Source organism: Rattus norvegicus, chromosome 18 (genome assembly GCF_021556685.1).
Source record: "Rattus norvegicus strain SHRSP/BbbUtx chromosome 18, alternate assembly SHRSP_T2T, whole genome shotgun sequence".
Classification (NCBI taxonomy): Eukaryota; Metazoa; Chordata; class Mammalia; order Rodentia; family Muridae; genus Rattus; species Rattus norvegicus.
This window is the reverse complement of record NC_141551.1, coordinates 4,421,651-4,435,018: the sequence shown is the minus strand read 5'-3', so window position 1 is coordinate 4,435,018 and position 13,368 is coordinate 4,421,651. Positions and strand designations below refer to the sequence as shown.

The following is a 13,368-nucleotide window of genomic DNA, read 5'->3' as shown; positions in this document are numbered from 1 at the left end:
GTCTGTGAAATGGTTTCTAAATGCTACAGGGTCTGCAGATATATGTGTGCCTACAGATTCTCAGAGCATCGTTTACAATAACCAGGAAATGGAAGCGAACTCAAGAGTCCATACAAGGATTGATAAAGTCTTAAAACATGGTCCATGTCCTCAGTGATAGGACATCACTCAGCTTTAGGGAGGAAATCCTGCCACCTACAGCAGCATGGGAGGACCTGGAGGTTATTATGCTAAATGAAAAAAATTCAGTGACAAAAGACAAGGCACCAGGGACTGGGAGCTTGCTCAGTGGGCAAAGCATGCAAGCATGAGGGCCTGTCTTCAGATCTCAAGCACCCAAGTCAGGAGCAGAGTACCACAGTACATGCCTGTAACCCCCTACACTGGGAGGCAGAGACGGGTAGATCCTATAAAGATACCAAAACGATGAGCTCTGGGTTCAATGAGGACTCTATCTCAAGACTCTACCTCAAAACCTAGAAAAGGGAGACATGTATTTCTAGGCCTCTAGTCTCTGTGTACAAGCCTCTACACACACACACACACAAAGAGAGAGAGAGAGAGAGAGAGAGAGAGAGAGAGAGAGAGAGAGAGAGAGAGGCACAGGCACAGGACAAGGAGAATGACCACATAGAAACACAAAGTAAAATGTGGTCAGAGCCCAGGAGGGTGGAGAATGAGGATTTGAATGAGCAGGCAGAGTTTCAATTTTACAGAATGAGCATTGAATTCGCGACGGCGTGAATAGACTTACTACTGCTAAATCCTACACTTAAAATGGTTTAAGTGCTCACTGATTTTTTTAGACCGTCTTGTGAACCCCCATCTTACCTTGAACTCACTTGCAGCAGAGGGCAACCTCGATCCTCCTGTTTTTCTCTCCGTTGTTCTGGGATTGCAGGTGTGAGTCACTATGCCTGGTAAGGATTGAACCCAGGAATTCTTGTATGTTAGAGAAGCACACTATAAACTGACATCTATCTCTAGCCCTACAATGGTAAATAATGCATCGTATGCATTTTTATAAAACTAAAAATATTTTAACCAGCAAACTATTTGATTTTTGTTGATCAAAATGAGAGACAACAAAGCACAGTGACGTGTGTGTCCTGCTGAGGGGCTGGGGCTACCTCTGGGCATCAGAGACACCAGTTGACCTGGAGTCCTGTGTGTCCTGCATTGGTGCCTATGTGAAGGTGCAGCTCAGCTCCCCACTGAGTGTGCGTTTTCTAGCATATGCTACACGTGCGTCACATTCTATCCTGAGGTAAAGCACCACCTCATGCATTGGGATCTCATCTCTAACACAGGTGAGCAATGGCACAAGTCTTCCGTGTCCTCATTGGTTCCACGTGTTAGCACGTGTTAGCAGGTTTATTCTCACAACTCTGTTTTGTACACAAGGACGCTAAGGCCGGAGGAGTAGTGACAGTTCTTCCCAGGTCCCACGCTAAGACAGATCTGTGTCCTGGTCAGGTCAGTCTACTGATGTGTGTGTGTGTGTGTGTGTGTGTGTGTGTGTGTGTGTGTGTGTGTTCCCAAGACCATCAGGGAAGAATAGTTAATAACTGTTAACTGTTACTGGGGCTGATAAGGTGGCTCAGGGGTAAGAGCAGTTGCTGCTCCAGCATGAGACCCTGAGTTTGAATCCCCAAGACCCACATAAAAAGCCAAGCAGAGTCACATGAGTGCCCTGAACCCAAGTGCTGTGGAGGGTGGAGACAGTAGGATTCATATACATATATATCGCTCTGGGTGGGCAGCTAGGCCTGTCTTCTCCCACCATCCCAGGTACTCCGCTGTGCTTTCCTCATTCCACCTTACCTCCTGGTGATTAAACTTCATTACCTGGGAAATGGTCTAAAGTCTGACATCACTGAATCATTGTATGACCTCAGGCACCCATCTTATAGTCAGCATGGGTGTCCATAAATAAATAAACACACACACACACACACACACACACACACACACACAAGAATCCACAGAGATAGAGTAGATAGATAGATAGATAGATAGATAGATAGATAGATAGATAGATAGATAGAATAATGGATGGGTGGATGGATGACTGGATGGAGAGAATACAGCAGAGGCAGAGATCAGAGATCAGAGCCATGTGTCTAGAAGCCAAGTAATACCCTGCATTTCCAACAACAGAAGAGAAGAAAGGACCAGGACGAATCCCACTACAGTACGTTAATTGAATGTGGCCCTACCAGCATCGTTATTTCAGATTCCCAGACTCTGGGAAGGAATACATTTCTACTCTTTCAAGACCCCTATGCCTGGTTCTTCCTTCTATCCCTGGAAACCTTTGGCTTCCACGTTCACGGTATGTGTTTTCCTTCTCTGACTTCTCTCCCATTGTCTCTCACAGACTCCAACTCCTATCTACGTGCAAACACCCCTCACCTCATGGAATACCTAAGTAAGTGTCGCATCCAGGGTTTGCATCAGAAACTGTCCTGTTCCCTGAATTTGGTAGATTGTTGCTTCTGTTTTCATATGGTGAGCGTTAATCTTTTCCCTACCTCAATGGCCATGTTGTGGAGATGACAGAGGACACTAAAGTTCTCTATTAACATCTTTCAGACTGAGGACCAATTCATTGTCACTGGAACGGGAAGCTGGTCTTGTTCTGCAGGGTCATTGTGAGCCCTCAGTTGGGTCAATAGTCTTGACCTCCTGAAATTCTTTCCAAGGGACCACTGTCATTTCACTACCTGATTATTCAATTTCATATTCCTAAATCTCATTTCTTTCCAGCTCCTCCGAGTTAAACATTCTATTTTATTTCCGCTAAATCACCCTTGTAATAGGCTGGATCTTATTCTGTTCAAGATTTTGATGACTTCCCCGTTGAAGGCACATAAAACAGTGTCTAGCATATATACATTTTTACAGTTTAATTCTGAGTTCCCAAAAGATAAATTGAGAACCAAATGGGAAAAGAGACATGAATAAATAATACCAGCTGAACAGACTAAAATATGTAGGAAAAGTTAAGCCCCTCTCAGTAAATGTCAAGTATGAAATTGTTTTATATAATTTTATTCATTGGCCCTGTGCTGCTCCCACAAGAGTTCATTTGATTTTCAGAGATTGGTACCATTAAGCTCCGCATTCCAAATATGTGATCAAAGCTTTCCCTGCACCACACTGCGTTTCTTGCTCTGTGAGCCAGAACTTGTGTATCGGCGGTATATTCTCTGGAACAGAGGAATCCATGTCCAGTAATGTTCCCTCCAACACTGGCCCCATGGACTTGTATCTGTGGGCAGTGACTGAGCAGAGAGGGCAGAAGAGGGTGGGCCATACTGGTCAGAGCGAGGGTGCTTAGAGGACCTGCTCTGGGCAAGGATGTGAGAAGCACCCACGGGCTTACGCACTTGAACACTTGGTCTACCACTGATGATGTGGTTTGGGGAAGTTGTAGAATCACCTTTTGGGAGGTAGTACCCAGCTGGACGCAGTGGAACGCTGAGGAGCAGAACTAGGGGGTTGCCATAGAATTATTTCCTATTCAGTCTCTTTTCTTACCTGCCAAGATTTGAGCAAGCAGCCTCATGTTCTTGCTGCCACAGCCATGAGCTAAGCCCGTCTCCCTGCCCCCAACCCATGCTGAAGTACACCAAAACTATGAGCCATAAAAAAGAATCCCTCCCTCAGGTTGCTTTCTGCCAGGTATCTATCTGGTCATGACTACAAGCTGAGGAACTAACTCAGGTGTTACTGGGGGAGCCGAGACACTCATTCCCAACATCTGTTGCCCCACTAGGGATGACTGGAGAGAGGACAGCAGCCAAACCCACACATAGGCTGATGCCACAGACATTGCTCCAAACTATTTCTCTTTCCTTCTTCTACACAGCTGCTGACTGCTCCCACCCCTATCCCGCCTCCACCACACACACCCACCCCCACAATGACATGTAACCCTGCCCCGAGTTCCAGTCATTGGAATGTGAACTGAAAAAGTGGTGTCCTTGTTAAAGGGCTTACTTGTGCTGATTGTCAAAGGCAACCTCTCTCCCTGTCCTGACGTACCCCACCCTGTCCTTTCATCTGCATGTCCAGAAGTAGGCAAGAGGCAGCATCCTTTCTCTATCAAGGACTTGGCAGAGAGTTTTAGTCCTTGAGGACTCTGCTGTCACGACTCAGTTCTGTCGCTGAGACAGGAAACAGCCCCAGAGGAAATGTGACAAGTGAACCTGGGCACTACTGTTATTTATAAAGTCAGAGTGGATCTGGCCCACAGGTGACGGTTTTCTGCCCTGGAGGAAATCACTCCTGGATGGATCTTGGATTTCCAAACAACTCTGTCCCCTCCTGTGCATTGACCTTTGTGGGCAAGACATAAGTCATAGACTGGCATGGGGATGTGCTTAGCGGAGTCACACAGGGATTCAGACTCACCGAGGTATTATGTAAGCATAAGCTATCACAAATGATCTTGCCAATTATAGATTTATACACAAAAGTGATCAATAAGGGGGCAGTAAAAATTACCCTATATAAGGTATTTTTGTTGTATGTGCATGGGTGTTTTTCCTGAATGTATGTACATTCTGGTAGCTATTAAAGCCAGGAGAGACAGCTGGTTTCCTTGGCAGAGACCATTGTGAGCTACCACGTAGGCCCTGGAAACCAAAACCAGATCCCCTGCAAGAACCTCAAATGCCCTTAAGCACTCAGCTATCTCACCATCGTTCTTTTTAAAGCTTCTTTCTAGAAGCAGGGTGAGCATTTCCATTTCCATTTCAAGGCCTTAGGGCCTGGGTTAATGGTGCTGGCATGTAATCCCAGCTATTCCAGAAGCTGAGCAGGGGGATTTCAAGTTCAAGTCCTCTTCAGCCTACGTAGTAAGGCCTTGTCTTAAAACCAAAGGGAAAGGTGGAGACTGAAGTCCTAGACCTACCCAGCAGGAGGAGGTGGGTCCTGGAATTGTAGGTCCTGCAAAGTGGATTCTCCGGGTAAGCAGGACTGACTGGAGATAGATCCAGCAAGAGACTTGTTTGAAGGAATCGCGTCATCCCACACACAGCCCCCAGGGTGGAGACGTGGGAGCTTCAGTGGTCCAGCTCCGGTCCTGAGAAAGGAAACACACAGTGTCCCAGTGCACACGGAGACTGTGTCCTACTCAAGGTAGAGCCAACCTGGATGGCGCCTGCCCACAGTTGGGAGAATGATCTACATTACCCGGTCTATGGATAAATGTCAACGTCATCCTGGCAGACACACTCAAGATCATGTTTTAGATAACTGGGCTTTGTGGCCTAGCCATGCTTACACAGAAGAGTAACTGCCACCCAAAGCAAGCCTTTACCCATGTAGGTGAACCAATTTGGGTAGATTCACACATCTTTCCGTGGGAACTTCCCAAGGAAAAAAACCTGTGTGTTCAATGTGACTGAGTCAAAAGAGAAGGTCGGTTGTCAAGGTCAGGGTTTTGTGTATCCATCAGGGTCTCTCAGAGAAATCTCCTTGCTGTTACCGTCACAATTCAGAACTTGGTTTCATCTCGTTCAGTTCACTTGGGCTGAAAACCTCTCTGCAGAGCCTCCCTAATGCCTCATGTTCTAAAGGCTGAGAAAGAAGACCCCTGTCAAGGCCACAGCAGTCTGGTAGGAGCTCATTCCTTGTTGGAGGTGCCCTCCCACGGCAGGCATTCTCTAGGGCAGAAGGCGCTAATCACGAGAGCTCTGCCTCCTGGTGTGATTACCTCCTCACACAGTGGATGTGGGAAGAAGATCTCCGTCCTTTAGAGTCTGGCACATCTTAATTCAAGGGAAAACAAACAGCTTTATCTTTTCTCTTCTCTTTTTTTAAAATAATTTTATTTTTCTTGGATATTTTATATATTTACATTTCAAATGTTATCCCCTCTTGCCCCCGTCTCCCAGACCGCCCTTCCTCCTCCCCCTGCTTCTATGAGGATGCTACCATTCCCACCCACCCACTCCAACCTCAATGCCCTGGCATTACCCTACATTGGAGAAATGAACCTTTGGAGGACCAAGGGCTTTTCCTCCCATTGATGACCTACAAGGTCATCCTCTGCCACATATGTGGCTACAGTCATGGATCCTTCCATGTGTACTCATTGGTTGTGGTTTAGTCCCTGGGAGCTCTGGTGGGGTTTTTGTTGGTTGATATTGTTGTTCTTCCTATGGTGTTGCAAACCCCTTCCACTCCTTCGGTCTTTTCTCTAACTCCTCCATTAGGGTCCCCATGCTCAGATCGATGGTTAGCTACAAGCATCCTCATCTGTATCAGTAGGGCACTGGCAGAGCCTCTCAGGAGACACCCATATCTGGCTCCTGTCAGCAAGCACTTCTTGGCATCAGCAAGAGTGACTGGGTTTGGTGGTTGCATATGAGATGGATCTTCCAAGTGGGGCAGTCTCTGGATGACCTTTTCTTCAGTCTCTGCTCCACTCTTTGTCCCTGTATTTCTTCCTGTGAGTATTTTGTTCTCCCTTCTAAGAAGGAATGAAGCATCCGCATTTTGGTCTTTTTTCTTCATATGATCTGTGAATTTTTTCTTAGGTATTCCAAGCTTTGCGGCTAACATCCACTTAACAGTGAGTGCATACCATATGTGTTCTTTTGTGACTGGGTTTCCTCACTCAGAATGATATTTTCTAGTTCCATCCATTTGCCTAAGAATTTCGTGTAGTCATTGTTTTTAATAGCTGAGTAATATTCCATTGTGTAGATGTACCACATTTTCTGTATCCATTCCTCTGTTGAAGGCCATCTGGGTTCTTTCCAGCTTCTGGCTATTATAAATAATGCTGCTATGAACATAGTGGAGCATGTCATATTCTTGTTATATGTTGGAGCATCTCTTTGGTGTTTGCCCAGGAGAGGTATAGCTGGGTCCTCAAGTAGTACCATGTCCAATTTTCTGAGGAACCACCAGACTGATTTCCAGAGTGGTAGTACTAGCTTGAAAACCCACCAACAATGGAAAAATGTTCCTCTTTCTCCACATCCTTGCCAGCATCTTCTGTCACCTGTGTTTTTGATCTTAGCCATTCTCACTGGTGTGAGGTGGAATCTCAGGGTTGTTTTGATTTGCGTTTCCCTGATGACTAAGGATGTAGAACATTTCTGTAGGTGCTTCTCAGCCATTCTATATTCCTCAGTTGAGAATTCTTTGTTTAGCTCTGTACCCCATTTTTAATAGGATTATTTGAATCTCTGAAGTATAACTTCTTAAGTTCTTTGTATATATTAGATATCAGCCCTCTATCAGATGTAGATTGGTAAAGATCTTTTCCCAATCTGTTGGTTGCCGTTTTGTCCTAATGACAGTGTCCTTTGCCTTACAGAAGCTTTGCAGTTTTATGAGATCCCATTTGTCGATTCTTGATCTTAGAGCATAAGCCATCGGTGTTTTGTTCAGGAAACCCCAGTGCTCATGTGTGTCTCCCAGACTTACTCCCCACTTACTCTTTCTTCTAATAGTTTCAGTGATCTGGTTTTATTTGGATGTCTTTGATCCACTTGGACTTGAGCTTTGTTCAAGAAGATAAGAATGGGTCAATTTGCAATCTTCTATACAGTATAAACAGGTATACACAGAAAAAGGTACACTGAGTGATACACAGTATAAACAAGTATACACAGGTATGCTTGGACACACTACAGCTTCCACAGTGAGATTGGGTTTTATTGTTGTTGATGATATTGTTCTTTTATTATTATCATTTTCTTTTGAGGGAGAGGTTGCAAGGGCAGAGGGCAGGTACAAAAGGACTAGGAGATGAATGGGATTGGGATGATGTGAAACTCACAAAGTATCAATAAAAAGTTACAAGGAAATCCAGGCAGCATTGGTGGCATGCTCCAGCATGAGATATGCTGAAGAGGCAGAGGCAGGAGGATCACAAGTTTGAGGTCAGCATGGGTCCCTTCTTTTCCTTCGGAGCTTAAGAGATGGCTCAGCAGTTAGGAGCGCATGCTGCTCTTTCGAGGACTCAGGTTCAGTTACCAGCACTGACACGCCCCTCCCAACCATCTGGTATTCCAATTCCAGAGGTGCCCTCTTCTGATCTCTGAGGGACTGCATGCATGTGGTACACATTTATGTAGGCAAAACATTCATACGCATAAAATGAGTCAGATGTTATTTTACCTAATCATTATTTTATTATTATCACCATTCAGTCCTTAGTAGATAGGATAAAAAAATGTTTGGTCTAACAAAAGCGAATAGGGCTGAGCATGGTTGCACATGCCTACAATCCCAGCATTTAGAAGGTAGAAGCAGAATTGCTCTTCTTCCAGGCCAAATGAGCTATATAATGAGTGACAAGGGTTACGTAGCACGACCCTGTCTCAAGACAAAGAAAGAGGGGAAAAGCTAAGGGAAAAAAGAGCCTGCATTCCCCCCCCCCCATCCCCACATGGAAAGGTGATTGAAATGTAGAGCAGGCAGGCTTTTCTCTGAGATTAATTCTGCTCCAGATCCCTCCTATCTCCTTGGAGCTGGGTCGCTGCTAACTGAAGAAAGCTTGTGAAGCCTGGTGTCTATAATTCTTAATTACAATAGCTTTGCTGGCTTTACGTGTGTCTCTGCTCACTTAAGCTCAATGCTGACTGACAAATTGTGCTGTCTGCCTGTTCATCAGTAATTTAGTCAGGCAACCTGCAGCTCGCACCAGATTGATGAGCAGCTGCTTGGTCTGTTCTGGGGGGTGTATTGTTGTTTTCTTGGGGTGGGCTCCTTTGTGCTGCTGCATGGGTGAATGAATAGTGTCATCTTCTCCACATTGCGGACAGTCTGAAGGGCCACGCCTGTAACTGCACAGGCACATTAAAAAAAAAATCATCCAATCCATCACTGTCCCAGAGCCAGCATCTGACAGAAGGGCGGGATGGGTTAGTTCTCCGTTATCTCTCAGACTCTCCATGATTCATGTGAACTCAAAATGTGGCCGTCCTAAACCTTCCAACCAAAACCTGCTTGAGTTGTCACATCTGGGGGCTTCTCTCCAGAGCACTGCAGGTTAGTAAATGTGGCCTGTGAGTATCATAGCCTTGCCCACAGCTCTAGGGACTTGGGAGATTCTGAGTCACTGTTCTTAGTCATGCATGTCCTGTGGCCATCCCCATCTCAAACTCAAAGAGTTCTAAGGTAATTTCCCAAATCTCTTCAGCTGTGTTTAACTCGTTCCTCCAACAACTCACATTTCATTAGTATTCCAGCTCAAGTGTTCTCTCTCTCTGGCCTGAATACAGACCAAGGAAAATATGCCTATGGTGTAAGCAACTACTTCGTTGGGATTTAGTTCACATACCCACCTAAAGCACACAATTCAATGAGTTTGGGTACATTATTAAAGTTGTGATAAAATGCATAAAATATAAAAGTTGCCATTCTGACTGTTTTTGTCTCTCTGTGTGAGGCAGCCTCACTATGTAGCCATGCTCAGCACTGAACTTACGTCATCCTCCTGCCTCAGCCTCCTGAGCAGGGTTAGTCATATGAACCATCCCATCATAACCATTTATCTAATTAGTAACATTCCTTATAGTCACAACACTATATAGAATTGTCAAACCATCATTTCCAAATATGAACTCCATAGCCACTAAGCGTAAACAGATCAACTCCCTGCCTCAGTCCAAAACACACCAATCCCCTTCCTTAGTCCCAGAGAAGCTTCTTACCAAATATCTCTCTTTGCTACTTTGCCTATTCTGGGTGTCTGTGTAAGTAAAGTCCTGCAATATTTGTTCTGCAGTGTCTGACTTATGTTATCCATGCTTTCAAGATTCACCCATTATTGTGGACATCCTAGTCATCCAGTCATTGTTGGTGGAAACTTGGGTTTTGCCACTTTGAGGGCATTGGGCATTACACTGCAATGAACACTGGGATACAAGCAGTTGAGGTTTTGCTTGTACAGGTACCCGGTACATACAGTAGGATAGCTGATCATGTGCTAACTGCAGGCTTTACACTACTGGAGGGAATGCACAAGGGCTTCTCCGGAGTCAAATCAGCTTACCTTCCTGCTCGAGAGTACAAGACTCCCAATTTCTCAACATTCTCACCGAAAAAAATCCTCCATTTTCATGTTGTTTTGTTTGTGTTTTTAAGATTTCATTTTTTTATTTTATGTATACACATGGGGTCCTGGGTACATGAATACAAATTCATATACCATGTGTATGCAGGTACCCTCAGAAACCAGAAAAGGCCATCCGATTCACTGTAACCGGGGTTATGAGACACCCATTTTGGATATTTGGGACTGACCCCAGGTCCCCTGCAAGAGCAGCAGTGCTCTTTAACCACTAAGTTATCTCTCCAGCCATTCTAGTGAGTGTATTCAGAACCAAGCATTCCTCCAAGTCCACAACATTGTGTTTCACACATAACAGTGGAAATAAAGCAGGAGATTGGCCATTCGAAACTTGAAAGCATTCTCACTTTAAAGACCTTAACTTTAAGGCCAGGCATGTTGATACACACCTTTAATCCCAGCACTCAGGAGGGAGAGGCAGGTGGAACTCTGTGAGTTCAAGACCAGCCTGGTCTTCAGAGATAGTCCAGGACAGCCAGAGCTACCCAGAGAAACCCTGTCTTTAAGAAACAAACCAAACAAACAAACAAAAATACTTTTAACTTTAGATGTTTTGCCAGGGTCTCGTTTTATGTTCTGTAGCTTTCCAAGACAGAACTGAGATCACCAGAATCACAGAAGACCTTCTTAAACTTGAACATGTGCTAATTGGGTCCTGTTAAGAAACAACATCAGGTGTATGACATATAGTAAAAACACATGACAGAGCATTTTCCATAAATGTATAAGTTGAAAACAAACATGTGGGGGTGGGAGTTGCAACCTCTAAATATGGAACTAGTGAAAATCCACTGTGACTCTTTTTTCAAAGTTTTAACCCCATAGCAACCTGACATAAATCAATAAAATTGACTCAGTTGCCTGAGAAAAGGCCAGGCACGGTTCATGTCTGCAATCCCAGCAGGAGAGAGGTGGAGAAAGGAAGGTTCTTGCAGCTCACTGGCCAGAGAGCATCACCTAAGGGTGAGCGCCAGGTTCCAGGTACAGATACTGTCTCAAAAGACAAAGAGAATGACACCTGAGAAAGGATACCAAAGACTGACCTGTGACCTGTAGACAGAGAGAGAGAGAGAGAGAGAGAGAGAGAGAGAGAGAGAGAGCACTGTGGTGGAGGTGTAAGTGAAAACTCATCAGGAAAGACAACATTTAAGCAGACATTCAGTCAGCAGAGCCTTGGACCTTGATAACAGCAGCCAGAACCTTTCTGTGGGGTCTCTGTCATCCTGCTTACGTGTTCAGAGGGGGACAAAAGGTCACAGTTGGCTGAGGTCTTCTGGCAATTCATGAGTGACATCCTTCACTTCAAGTCACACTGGAGGTTGTCAGGGTACATTTGAACTTAAGACACAGGCCATTTTCATCAGCTGCTTTTCATTTTATTTGCAAAGTATGTCTACTCGTATATTCCTGCAATTTTAGGGTACGCTCAACAGAAGCATTTTTTTTTAATTTTGAGACAAGGTATGGCTTCCAACTTACTATATAGCAAAGGAAAACTGCCCTGACCTCCTAAGTGCTGGGATTACAGGCGCTGTGACCGTGCCTGCTTTATGCTGTGCTGGGACCAAACACAGTACTTGGTTCATGCTAGGCAATCGCTCTTACCTACTGAGCTGAACCACTGGCTCCACTATGTATGTGTATTTTGTGTATAGTTATTTGGCCAGGGAGGGGGGTGCAGCAGAACTTTATTGATGGTGTATTCAAGAGAGTGGGGAGGGCTCCCTAGGCCCCTCCTGTTATTATGGGGTCTGGGATGGAGTTGTGAGGGAGATCCTCAGTGTTGGGGGCTGAGTTGGGATGGGGACTTCTCAGCAACCGAGGGCCTCTCTCTTGCTCTCAGTGTCCTTGCTGGGCTGGGGTGGGTGGTCCAGGCTTTCTTACTCTTTGGAGGCCATGTAGGCCATGAATTCCACCACCCTGTTGCTGTAGCCGTATTCATTGTCATACCAAGAAATGAGCTTTATGAAGTTGTCATTGAGGGCAATGCCAGCCCCAGCATCAAAGGTGGAAGAGTGGGAGTTGCTGTTGAAGTCACAGGGGACAACCTGGTTCTCAGTGTAGCCCAGGATGCCCTTTAGTGGGCCCTCAGATGCCTGCTTTCACCACCTTCTTGATGTCATCATACTTGACAGGTTTCTCCAAGCGGCATGTTAGACCTACAACAGATACATTGGAGGTAGGAACACAGAAGACCATGCCAGTGAGCTTCCCGTTCAGCTCTGGGATGACCTTGTCCACAACCTTGGCAGCACCACTGGATGCAGGGATGTTGTTCTGGGCTGCCCCACGGCCATCACACCACAGCTTTCCAGAGGGGCCATCCACAGTCTTCTGAGTGGCAGTGATGGCCATGAGCCCTTTCACAATGCCAAAGTTGTCATGGATGACCTTGGCCAGAGGGGCTCAGCAGGTGGTGGTGCAGGATGCATTGCTGACAATCTTGAAAGAGTTGTCATATTTCTCGTGGTTCACACCCATCACAAACATGGGGGCATTGGCCGAAGGGGTGGAGATGATGACCCTTTTGACCTCACCCTTCAAGTGAGCCCCAGCCTTCTCCATGGTGGTGAAGATGCCAGTAGACTCCATGACATTCTCAGCACCAGCGTCACCCCATTTGATGTTAGCGGGATCTCGTTCCTGGAAGATGGTGATGGGCTCCCCGTTGATGACAAGCTTCCCATTCTCAGCCTTGACTGTGCCATTGAATTTGCCATGGGTAGAGTCATACTGGAACATGTAGACCATGTAGTTGAGGTCAACGAAGGGGTCGTTGATGGCAACAATCTCCACTTTGCCAGATGCAGAGAAGAAGGCAGCCCTGGTAACCAGGCGCCCATTATGGCCAAATCAGTTCACACCAACCTTTACCATCTTGTCTATGGGAAGAGGCTGTCTCTGGAACAGGGAGGAGCAGAAAGCCATGTGTATAGTTTTAAGCATATAGCACAGATATGACAGTGAAGGTGCCCTCAGAGGTCAGACGCATAAGGTCCCATAGAGATGGAGTTGCAAACAGTTGTGAGCTTCCCAACATGGGTGTTGGGAACCAAACTCCAGCCCTCTACAAGAGCAGGCTCTTCTCCACAGCTCTCCTGAGTCTCCTCTCTACCCCTACACGTGGGGTGGGGCAGTTCTGTGTGCTGTATCTGTGGCCATACTGCACCTTCTCAAAGGACTATGGCAGCTCTTGCTTTCTGTTGACTTTGAGAGCACTGCTCTCTCTGTTTCCATGGCCTCAGCATAGCCCATGAATGTGAGGA

The 13,368-nt window shown here is 45.8% G+C and overlaps 1 pseudogene; it reads right to left on the bottom strand.

Annotated features, from left to right (window-relative positions):
* Window positions 1–11,982: 11,982 nt before the first annotated feature.
* Window positions 11,983–12,979, bottom strand: LOC147999659 (glyceraldehyde-3-phosphate dehydrogenase pseudogene; annotated as a pseudogene).
* Window positions 12,980–13,368: the final 389 nt, after the last annotated feature.